Source organism: Pteropus alecto, unplaced genomic scaffold, assembly GCF_000325575.1.
Source record: "Pteropus alecto unplaced genomic scaffold, ASM32557v1 scaffold14, whole genome shotgun sequence".
Classification (NCBI taxonomy): domain Eukaryota; kingdom Metazoa; phylum Chordata; class Mammalia; order Chiroptera; family Pteropodidae; genus Pteropus; species Pteropus alecto.
In genome coordinates this window covers 14,943,411-14,955,485 of record NW_006436810.1, presented here as the reverse complement: position 1 = coordinate 14,955,485, position 12,075 = coordinate 14,943,411, and positions in this window count along the sequence as shown.

The window sequence follows — 12,075 nt, the reverse complement described above, 5'->3', positions numbered from 1 at the left end:
GCTGCCTGGCAGAGTAGAAATGTTTTTGAATGGCTAAATAACTAAAAGTCTCCATTTAGAGAATAAAAACCGAGATATTTGACACTTCTTGGAAAAAAGCCTAAGAGCAAATATCTTCCTCATTACTATTTATTTCAACCAACAGATAAATAAAATACGCTTCATATGACTTTGCTAAATTTTTCATATGCCACGAAAGACAATGATATCAGGATCTAAGTGTGCCAACTATTATGCGAGGTAAGTAATTCTAGTCATCCCAGCTAGGGGTTTAAAGCAGGATAAGTAATATATTTTGATTTCTTCTCCTTCAGAGTCAACGTATCCAGCTAAGAATTTTAATTGAAGCTGGTAGTTGGTCAAATGACATAAACAAAATAAGTGTTCTCTTCCTTTGACTTCTGAAAGAAAATATCAGACCACAGAGGTGATTTTTAATGAAACTATTGTAAAGAGTCAGTTGCTGCCATTGATTTTTCCCAGCAAAATACCAATATATAAGCTGGTATAATTTGAAGCAATTGTGCTGTATTGTATTCCCCATAAGAGCTTTTTCTCTGTCTAAATAGAAATTGAGTTTCAACAAGAAAATAATCTTTGAACAAATCATATTTGGAAAAATATTCAAAAGAATAAAATTGATAATATTTTGGACTTAATATAGTTCATTTTGCTTTCAAGTACTATTTTATATGCCTTTCCATATTTATAGCTATATTTTCTTCCCCCAAATTGGCATTTAACTCACTTGAAATAACAATAGCTTGAAAAATAAACCCTTTTTAAAGACTGTATTTCCTTCAGACAACTCTAAACATTTGGAAAAATTCATGACTACCCTCTGAAATAAATACAATAAAGAATAAATGTGTTAACTATATTTCATGTGGTTAAAGAGTATGTGTTTGGAATTTATATTAAGTCTTAGCTAGACTCAGAATCAAACTGAATGGTTATGAGAGGCATTTTTTGATATCTTGTATTTAGTTTCTTACTTGAAACTTAAGACTACAGATGCATCACTGTTTTAAAAAATAGTCTATTCTACAGGAAATATTTTTGTATGATCCGATCTTTATCAAACTTCATTTTTTTAAATTAGTAATTTTACAGAAATACATTATTTCATGGGCTAAAGCATTTTGTGGAGTATATGAATGAATAATATAAGAACTGTGGATAAATGTGATCATTTCTAATATCCTGTACTATTTAAAATCAGGACCACAAGTCATCAGTGATAGGCATTCAAAAAGCATGTTAAGGCTTTTAGTACATATTATCAAAATAGATACTGGCATTTATTTAAAGATGTAAATATTAAAAACTTGAGTGAGGTTTATCTACCTATATTTTCTGTTATTTCAAAATACAATATTTTTTTTTTTTTGTATTTTGGACATCTTTTTATTAAGCTGTAATTTTCATACACTTTTATTAATCGAAATGTTTTTCAGAGTACATTTTCATCACTAGTTTTTGTCCCCCGAGTTTTTGTGCTTCCCACACATGCACCATTTCACATGCCCATGCTGTCCCCGCTGGGCCACTGAGTCCCCGCGCAGGCTCAGAGCACTACGCATGCGCCGTGACCCTCATTCAGCTAGGATGATGGGCTTGTGTGGCATGGGGCAAGGGTGTGACGGGGTGGCCCCTTTCAGCTGTGCCTCTGCCTTTCATTCCATTGACAGAAAAGTGAAGAACATATATGTCTGTGGAGTCTGACCCAGGTGAGCTACCTGCTTACCTACTGCGTGGGAGCCGAGCAAGTTAAAACATCATAAAAAAAGCAGGTTCCTTGTCTATAAGTTGAAGATGATAATACTTCCCTCATTGGACTGTTCTGAGCAAACAAGAGTGAGAATCTACACCTACAATGCTGTCTGCCACTGAAAAAAGGCCGAAGGAGTGATATGGAGTAGAAAAGGAGCCCCGTGTAAAAGCGACAAGAGACTTGTCCTAACTGCTCTCTGGGCCGCAGGAGAGAAAGATGGAGGGCGGAAGAAGGAAACAGAGACTCTTCAGATACTCACACGCACATAGAAGTCGGGTAAAAAGACGAAGGCCTGTGAAATCCGTGCATTACTAATATACACACATGTATGTATGCATACAGAGCTAAATTATACATACGTATAAACACAAAGACCTATGAAATATATACATTACTAATATACACATGTATGTATACAGACAGAGCTGAATTATACATACTTAGAAACATGTAGGCAACCCATAGGCCATGTTTACATATATACATATGTAAGTACTTATTTTGCGTATACACACGTATAAGTATTTCATATTTATGTATTTAGCATGGGAGTATATTTTGCATTCAACGTACAACTAAAACAAATCAATGTGAATGCCTACGTGTGTGTTTATTTACATGTTTATTTATTTTACTGGGTAAACCGGTCTGTGAAATAAACGGAAGGACGGATCGCTGACCAGTAACCACTGTCCATCCCCCAGACCGGCATTCTAGACCACCTACTGGTGCTTCCCCAGCGCCGGTTAGGCTCCGTATTTGCGGGTGCAAGTGTATTTCCAAGCATGGAAATCACGCTTCTCTTCTTTGCAGAGCTGACAGGTTAGGCTGCCTCTTGTTTCGTGAGTTTTAAAGTCAGTACTTTGAGTGCTGCAGGCCTCTGACTCATCAGTGTCCCTACTTGGCCTCTATGCTTACAAGCAGAGCACAGGGATGAGGATTTTGCTTCCCAACGCCCATATTTTAGGTGACAGTTTTGAAAGTTTACAAGCTTTTCAATATGCTGGATGCTCATATATACTGATTTCTGTTAACTGCTCTAAGCTCATTTCTCGCTAATACTGTTGTCAATTTGCTCATGCTGCACTGGCCTCCTGGAATTTCTGGGTCTACCCCCCCCCCAAGCACCCCCAAGTTGCAGGGTCTTCTCGTTTGTGTTTCCATAAGTCCTGGATCCCTAATTGTATCCCATCCCAAGGTAACCCAGCTCCGTCTCCCAGGCTTCAAGTCTCTGCTTAAATGTCACCTCCCTGTTTCTTCTCTCATTTACATATTTAAAGTTGCAAGGCCCATCACAAAACCTTATCCACCTTTTCTGGTCTGTTATTCTCCGTGGACATACCATTTTCACCATCTAATGTCCAATGTATTCCACATATTTACTTTTTATTTTATTATTATGTTTCCTTCCAACCCTAATAACATAAAGGTGAGGAATTTTGTTTATTTTGTTAACTGCTGTTTCCCCCAGACCCGAAGCAGTTGACTGATAGCTCTTGGATGGTAAATAAAATCCTGCTGGATAAATAAATTCCTTGAGCAGGACTAAAACAAATGACTTTGGCACCTAGTTAACAAGATCAATCTAGTTAAAATTGGAGGACAGATGGTGAGTGTTACTGATTACGCTGACCCCTGAGCCACGGAGTGAATTGTAAAGCCATTGAGAAGGCAGGGACCCTAGCGGGGTTTGTCCCCAACACCAAGGTTACTGATTTGTTTGGCTGAGATTGCCCCCAAAGTGCCACCAAAGGAAGTGCAGGTGATCACTTACGAGAGCACAGGACTTGGTCTGCTTTTTCCTGTCCCTCATCTTTCCCTGATTTTAGAATCATCAGAAATATCTTAAATGTTAGACGTGTACAGTGTTGTAGAATGTGATTAGTGCGTGGCTTCTCACCCACTCCCCTCCCCTGACTAGGATTCTGGTGCCCACATTTCTATTGCTAAAAGCTCCCTAATTCAGGCCTACACCATGTTTTACCCACATGTCTGCAATAAATATCTTATACACCTTTCACTGTCTAGCAATAAGAAGACGTGTTGAAATAGTCAATACGTGACTATATTTTTAAAAATAGTTACTATATTAATATCGATATCTCAATATATTTCCTAATAATTAAGCATGATTACAGAATAATTCTTTGGCCTTCTTATTTTATTATTTTAATAGAGGTCTCCGTAGTTTATTCTATACAAAGTGATTAGACAACGGGCTAGTTCTTTATTAAAAATTGTATAAGAATATATTACCCCTTTCAAAATACTCAACATAATAAATCCCATACAAATTTTTTAATAAAAGAGAAGTCAAACCAACATTAATCAGCAATGGATACAGATGAATATGTACGGAATTTTTGGTTGCAGTATGTTTAATAAGCACGGTGACAAAAGTAGACAAAAGTGACAAAGGCAGAATAGAGAAGGGTAATGCCATGGACCCGGTAATAATGAAGTAGTTGTATACGCCAACACACACCATAAATTTTGAAAGAGAAGCTAAAAAATAGAGCAAGAGCAGTTCCAACACCACAGCCGGTAAGGCGTCCTTAGCTTTTAAGAATTAAAGAGGTAGATAGACGTAGATAGAGACGTAGCTAAACAATCACGCAAAAAGTGTAGATGTCAACGGACAAAAAATGTCAGAATGACAAGGAAAAGGAGTGCATGTCCAATAATTGTTCAAAAGGTTTATCAAATCAATAAATGCAATTAAAAATAAAAGGATTTTCCTTGTGATAGCGAACGTAAATAAAATTTGGACAGAATGTTTAGCAACAGGCAAAGCTGTTTGCTGCTGCTCAGAGTATGAATTGGTATACACGTTCTGGACTTCTTTTTCCCTCTATAATTTACCATGATTATGTTTTCAGTCATTTCTTTTCAGTTAATAATCTCAGACGGGCCCTAAGATTTAGCTAAAAACACTACTACAATGTTTTAGAGTAAATGTTTACTACTTCTCAATTATAGTTCCAAAAATTTATGTTACTAATTTATCTCCAGAACAAACAAGAACTAGATTTTATTAAAACAAACAAAACAAAACAAAACTATGACACAGAGAAGGTATTTGCCCAAACTCTACAGCTAATAGGCAGAAGAAAGGTGATTCAACTACTATAAGACTTAGAGTTTTTTCACCCACGAATGAGAATACCCTGGAGCCCAAGGATTGAGACACTGATTAAATCTTGATAATAAGATGATATCTTAACAAACATTAGTTTGATCATTAGAGTTCCAAAGAAAGTTGTTTTACATAAGAATACTTAGCAACCTAAGTAATATTTAAATAAATATTATTTAAACTCCATTATGTTTACTAAAGTCACATATATTCAACTGAATTTATGTATGGATTATGATACTAATTATTTTTATTATATTTTATTTTTTCATCTAGTTTTGCTCTACTCTCTAATGTACAAATGCCTTAGCTGAGGCAGGGGGAGAGAAAAGCTTATTTATAAAAGCAAGAATGAAAGAATTGAAGTTTTTTTGCTTGGTTGTGCATTTATATTTTTCCTCTTTTAAAAATTGTTTCATAAGTCACAGTTTTACTTTGGAATTATAACTGACAGGAATTATAACTGTAGAGTAAATGTGGCAAAGGTTATTAAAAATAAACGCTATCGAAGGTCCAAAATCTATTAATTTTATCTCTAATGTTGATTAATATATTTTAAAAATCTCAAATAAAATGAAATACTGAGTAATTTCTATCTTCTTTTCAAAGGCTCTGGTGATAAATAAAAAAAAAATACTATTAGGAAAAATGAATTCCCATTTAACACGGTGTAAAGAAAAAGAAGGCATTTCAAAATAAAATTGGAAACTTACTTGAAGTGTTTACAGAGCTTAGTGCAGATTGTGTAATATTATGCCTCTTACCTGGGAAAGTAGTATAATATACAAATAAACTCAAGTTTTAAGCTATATGAAAATGCGTGAAATAATGCCGAGAATTTTAAACAATCGTTTGTCCAGATTAGACCATAATTCTGTTGAGAACACAGAAGATGGACCCACTGGTCATTAGCAGTAGTGGAACCGCAGCTTCCAGTTAAAAGTGTGTTTTTTGTTTTTTGTTTTACCAGCAATTAATCCGCAGGGGAGACCAACGAAGACAGTGCAAATCACAGTTGTTGCTAGTAGGGTCACTTTCCAGATCTTTTGAGGATTAAGAATGCAGTATCGAAAATTTTGTTTAGCAATGAAATTGAAACTGGAAAAATGGACACTAATACGTCAATCATTTTGCTCGACTTGGTTTTCTACAGTTACTATTTATAGCAAGACATTATTTATAAACAAAAAGATTTATTATATAATAAAGTGTTCTCAAGTTACTATGTGATGAAATTTTATTTACATTTACAGTTCAATTTAAAACTATGGAAGAACATTACAATGTAAGCGTTTCACTTTTAAATATCTATGTCTATTTTCAAGACTCAGAAGAAAGAATTGATTTCTAGTTTTATCTTTAGTATTGTTTGAATTGAGATCTGTCAGGGTGATGGGCAAGAGGTAACGTACCCTCTTATTGCTATATCTCCTGGTTCCTTCACCTCGTACGTCCAGTGTTCTATTTTATTTTGTTATAGTTTATGACTGCTTTCTAAAGAATGATTCTCATCACTCCCAATTCTCACATTCTTTAGTTTTTGCAATCTTCTACCTTTAAAATGATCCCACCCACCATTTTGAAATGCCTTCTTTTTCTTTACACTGTGTTAAATGGGAATTCGTTTAATAAATTCTTCATTTTCAAGTATTATGCAGAAAAGACTGGGGATTCTCTCTTTGTGCTGTTTGCTAGATATGACTATTCGATATTTGAGCTAATAGTGCCTTATCTGTAGGACTAGGTAACGATGGGACTAAGAGGTAGCCTGATGGCAGAAAAATAATTCTGGTGTCACTATGATTTTCGACGATCTGAAGATTTTCTGCACTAAAATTTTTTATTACAAGTAATAAAGAGAGATGATCTGAAGAATATCTTAATGTACTGATTCTGTATCATTATATTCACATTTCTACAGAGATATCATTGCATTACAAGAAATCACTCAGGAGTTTTATAGGTAATGACTTAAAGTACTTTTCTACGGAACTGCTAAGTCACCTAAGTTACTAGGGTCATTTTATTGTTTAAACAAGTTCAGCATTTTGGTAATTATTCCATTAAAAATTAGAGGATATTTTAAATAATCCATCCTCTACTTAATATCAGTTTTAACAATGATGCTAATATTGGTGGCATCTACCAGTTATTAAATGTTTACTCGTTTTTAGCTTAGAGACATATTATTTCCAAATGAGATTACTGTCCAGAGCAAGTATTATCTCTATCTTTAAGGTTAAAAAAATTAGACTAAGAAAAGTAACATTTAGAAACATTTAGATAAAGTGACAGAAAAAATGAACCTGATAACCTACACTTTGAGTTTGCCGTCCGTTCTAACGATGCCCCCGAAATGCCTCAGCCAGCTTTTACCCTTCCTCCAATTACAAGTCTAATTTGGGAGTTACAGAACAATTAATCAAAGACATAAATGATATGCTCTTACTTGATTCTGCTTTTCCCTTTGTCCCAGGCTCTTCTCTAGGGCCATGTTGGATGCTTTGAGGCTTTGTGTCTTTACTAGTAGGGCAGTTCATACTTTCCAAAGGACTCAGTATTTTTCTCTGAAACAATTCGGGCCACAGGAGCAAGTCACAAAATGAGAATAGAACATATTTCATATCTTCGGTCTTTTCCTTTCCTAGACATCAAAAGGCGATCCTTTCCCATAGTTATAAAAGAGGTTACTTCAACTTAGTTTCAAAATATTGTTTCTCCTTTTGAAAGCATCTGCTAATATTTTCCGGTTCTTGAGGGAATGATAGGAGATGCACTGTAATCTTTTCTTTCTGTGAAGACAGCAATTTTGGGGAGGGGGAGAGCATTTTCCACTGACACTCTTACAAATTACAATTGTTTCTCTTTATGTCAGTACTCAAAAGAAACCCTGGAAAATGGTAGCTTTAGATTTAGAAAATAATGAATAGGGCCTCCAACGGAAGAGTCCCCCGGGTCATGTGAGCTCACTTCAATGGTGACATTTGACAGCAGTTTTGTTTAGCATGAGGTTCCCCTGGCAACTGTTTTATTGGAAAACTGGAAATGGTGAAAAAGCACTGAAAGATGCATTTTCATTTTAATAGTACTGGTAAATTTATTATTATTATTATTATCATTTTTGCTCCTTTTGAACGTGGTAAAATCTTTTAATGAGATCGATCATTAATCCGACATTAATGTGTGCAAAGCATAGCTATATTTTTAAGGAATGAAGAGATTCAGGAAGTGATTCGGCCTCCATACATTTAGTCTAATACATGTGATTCTTTTTTAGGGGTTGAGATGTCACGATGTCCATGACGAGATGGTAGGATGTTATGTACTCCTTACTTCCAATTCCTAGTGTGATAGTATAGATATTTTTTTCGATGACTAGATGTCTGTTGTAAAAAGGAACTATGAAATGCATATGTGTTAAGAAGGACCTGATCTTTTCTTTGAATCTGGGATATATTAGTTTTTATGTAAAGAAGCAAAAGGTGAAAATGATTAATGAACAATTGAAGCAATGGTTGCACTATAAAAGCTGAGCCAAATTTTTAATGCTGATATTAAGTCTATATTCATTGAGATTGCAAACCATAGTAGAATAGAATATTTCTTAATTATTGTCTATTTAAATTACCTGCTGGTTTTTCTTCGGTCTATATTAAAATATGCTTATCGATGCCCAAGGAAGACAGATATCTTAGGGCAGGTAGATGACTGGTACGAGTATATACACCTGAACCGAACAACTCAGTTACACGCTTACTAGGATTCGGCTGTGTTTGTTTGAAACCTGATTATGTCAGCTGACTTTGTTATTACAAAACTGCATTAAATATTTCATAAGCTTATTAACCACGAATGCAAGAAGATATAATTGTTTCCATGAAAACCAAGTAAAAATGTATTGGAAAAATCAGTTAATGTGAATCTCTCAAAATTAGATATGGTTCTCAAATTAGATGCTGAAGGCACAAGTTCGGTAAAAGTTTTGGTAAAAATAAAGGGTGATTTAACAATCGGACAGCATCACAGGGACCGGTGGTAGGTGGAACCGTGAGCTGTCATTGATGAACTGTGACAGTCTCGGCGTGGACAACCAGTAAGCCCAGTCCTAGGGAGGCCCCTGTAGGATTGTGAAATTCACCTGCAAGACCTTGACCAGGTTCCAGGAAATGTCAGGGAAAATTCCCTTGGGCTTCCGGTGTGAACAGGAAAAAGGCACCACTCTGAAATACACCAGAGTACCCTATTCTTAACAATGCCATGACCCAGGGACAACCAGAGCTTACCAGGTGTGGCCTTATCAGTGCCTAACTTAACTGGAGAAGAAAAATACCCAGCTCCAGCCCACCGTATCCATCCTGTCCCACTTGAGAGGGGAGCAAGACCCGAAAAACACTCATGAGGGTTCCTGTCCAGGGGCACAGGCTCACTAAATACTAATCGCAGGACTACAGAACGCGTCCCCTCACCCCACGCTTCATCACTACATAACTATTTACGGCAGTTCCTTTAACCGAGAACGTATATCCAGCTATCAATAAAAATTATAAGGAATAAAAACAGAATTTGAAGAGACAGAACAACTGTCAGAACCTAGCCTAGCAAGGGTGTTGGAATGATCAGACCGAGAAATGAAAATGACTATGACTCATATGCAAATGGCTTTAATGGGTAAAGTAGCCACCATGCAAGAACGGATGGACGAAGGAAGAAGAGAGATGGATATTCCGATGAACCAAAAAGAAATGCTTGAGGTCAAAAACATCGAAGCAGAAATGAAAACTGCCTTCCATGGGCTTCTTAGTCAACTGGACGTGGCTGAGGAAAGAATCTCTGAGCTAGAGGATATATGAATAGAGCTCTCAAAAACTGAAAAGCAAAGAGAATGCAGTCTGAAAAAAAACCCCAGAATATACAAAGACTGTGAAATAATAACAACAAAAAGTATAATATACGCACAATGGGGAAACCAAAAAGAGAACAGAGGAAGAGGAACAGAAGAAATATTTGAAGCAGTAGCAACTGAGAGGTTCTTCAAATTAACGTCGGACACCAAGCACAGATCCAGGAAGCTCAGAGAACACCACGCAGGATAAATGCCAAAGGACGCCGAGGCATATCATTTCGAATTGCAGAAAATCAAAGATAGAGGGGAAAAAAACCTTCAAAGAAGCCAGAGGGGGAAAAAAACACCTTACTTATAAAGGAACCGAGATAAGAATGGCATCCAAGATCTGCTTAGACACCATGAAGCAGGAAGAGGGCAGGGCGAAATAAAGCGCGAAGAGAAAAATCAACAGATAAATCAGCCTGGATCCTGCACCCTGCAAATTCATCCTTCACAACTGAAGGAAAAACGAAGGATTGATCGGACAAACAGATAATGAGAAAATTTGTTGCCAGTAGACTTGCCTTGCAAGGAATGGTATAAGATGTTCTTTCAAAAGAAGGAAAATAATGTAGTTCGAAAACTTGGATCTATGGAAAGGAAAAGCAGCAGAGAAAGATGAAGCGAAGGTAAAACAAAACTTTCCTTTTTCTTGTTCTTAATCGATCTCACACGCAACAGTTTGTTCTAAGCAATAACGGCAACAAGGTATTTGATCGTGGACCCTTATGCAGACATCACAGATAATGTGTATATGCTAATGTAGACGTGCAATGAATGACGGTTATGATATAAGGGACATGAGGAAGGATTTAGGGTCATTTTGTTAATAGAAGGTACTCACACTACCTGATATCCAGACGATGGGTTTCACTCAGCACTAAAAAGAAATGAACTATCAAGTCATGAAAAGGCACAGAAGAACCTGAAATGCGTTACTAAGTAAGGAAGCCAGTCTGAAAATGCTATCCACGCTGTCCGATTCCAACTCAATGATATTCTGGAAAAGGCAAAATTACGGAGACAGTAATGTTATCAGCGGTTGCCAAGGATTGGTAAGTCGTTTTAAAAATAAGGTGATACGTATAGAGGCTGTTTGTCTTGGTTTCTGATTTATTTTCTTTTTAAACACCTTTACTGAGGTACAATCGATATACAATACACTACAAATATTTAAGGTCTACGGTGTAATAAGTTTTGACCCGCACATGCACGTGTGCGTGCACACACACGCGCCAGTGAAAGCAGGAGCGTAATCAAGCAAATGAACATCTCCAGCACCCATAAATGTTTTCTCACGCCCCTGACTGTCCGCCCTCCCTGCCCTCTCTCTCTGTTCCTCTCTCCAAAACTAAATCTATATCAAAAGGTTATCTTCTATCTTAAAGGTTTTATTTAAATGGAATCACAAAGCTCTCATTCTTTCTGTCTTTCTCCTTAGATGGAGCATCAGGGGTTTTTTGTGTGTGTGTTTTTTTTGAGATTGATTCCTGTTGGCTGTGAGGATCCTTCATTTCCATTTCTGAGCAGTCTCCTGTTAGCTAGGCATCCCCGCCATCTGTTTACAGACCGACTCGCTGGTGCTTGTTTAGCCTGCGTCCAAGTTTGGTTTTGTACATAAAGCTACATTTGGCATCACGACACTGGTCTTCCATGAGATGTGCTTTCACGGTTCTTGGGATCATGAGCTGAGTGGTCAGGCCACGGTAGGTGGGTGCTTAACTTTTCAAGAAATTGACAAACTGTTTTCCAAAGAGGTCCTCCCGTTTTACATTCTCACCGGCAGTGTAGGAACTTCATTTCCTTCGAATCCACGGCAGCATTTGGCATCAGCTGTCTTTCATTTTGGCTGTTCTATTGCCGATTTATCACTACCTCACTGTTGTTCTGATCTTTATTTCTTTCATGATTAATGATGTTGAGACGTATTTTTATGTGCTATTTTCTATCGTACATCTTTGATAAAATGTCTGTTCGAATTTCTTGCCTGGTTTTTAATCGGAGAGTTTGCTTTCTTCTTCCTGAATTTTATACATTACAGAAACCAGTGTTTTTAATCACATACGCGGTTTGCAAATTTTTCTTCTAATCTCGGGCAGGTCTTTTCGTTCTTTTAAAAGTATCTTTTGAAGAGCACAGCTTTTTGGTTTTGATGAAGTCCAATCTACTGTATTGTTTCCATTAAGGATCAGGCTTTTGTTGTTTTATCTAAAATGTATTTGCCTAACCTGAGGTTAGGCATATAGAGTTATAATCTTCTTTGAGTTACTTTATGGGTAT